The 523-nt window shown below is 37.9% G+C and overlaps 1 pseudogene; it reads right to left on the bottom strand.

Moving 5' to 3' along the window:
• Positions 1–128: 128 nt before the first annotated feature.
• Positions 129–247, bottom strand: LOC111732157 (annotated as a pseudogene).
• Between the last annotated feature and the right edge of the window lie 276 nt (positions 248–523).

The raw sequence follows: 523 nt of genomic DNA, 5'->3' as shown, positions 1-523 counted from the left end.
CAACCCTTGGTTGACCTCACAGATTGCAAGGACCTTGTCAGCTTGTGATTCCTTATTGATTGATTGATTGATTGATTGATTGATTTATCTATCTATCTATCTATTTATTTATTTATTTATTTATTTTACGCCTACAGCACCTGGTCTTCCGAGGTGGTCTCCCATCCAAGTACTAACCAGGCCCAACCCTGCTTAGCTTATGAGATCAGATGGGATTGGGTTTGTCCAGGGTGGCGTGGCCGTAGACAAATTCTCATTTTATACTCACATGGCAGAAAGAGAGCAAGCTCTGATTCCCCTCATAAGGGTACCAGTCCCATTCATGAGGGCATCTGCCCCAAAACTAAATTACCCCCAAAGACCCTACTTCTAAATACCATAATATTGGAGGTTGGATTTCAACATATGAATTTTGAGGGGACATAAACATTCAGTCCATAACAAATAGTAAATGATACATTTTAATTTATTTTCTGGTTGTTCATTGATAGTATATAGAAATAAAATTGATATTGATATACTG

This window comes from Pteropus vampyrus, unplaced genomic scaffold (assembly GCF_000151845.1).
Source record: "Pteropus vampyrus isolate Shadow unplaced genomic scaffold, Pvam_2.0 Scaffold11, whole genome shotgun sequence".
Lineage (NCBI taxonomy): Eukaryota > Metazoa > Chordata > Mammalia > Chiroptera > Pteropodidae > Pteropus > Pteropus vampyrus.
The sequence above is the reverse complement of the archived record's forward strand: the minus strand, read 5'-3'. Positions and strand labels throughout refer to the sequence as shown.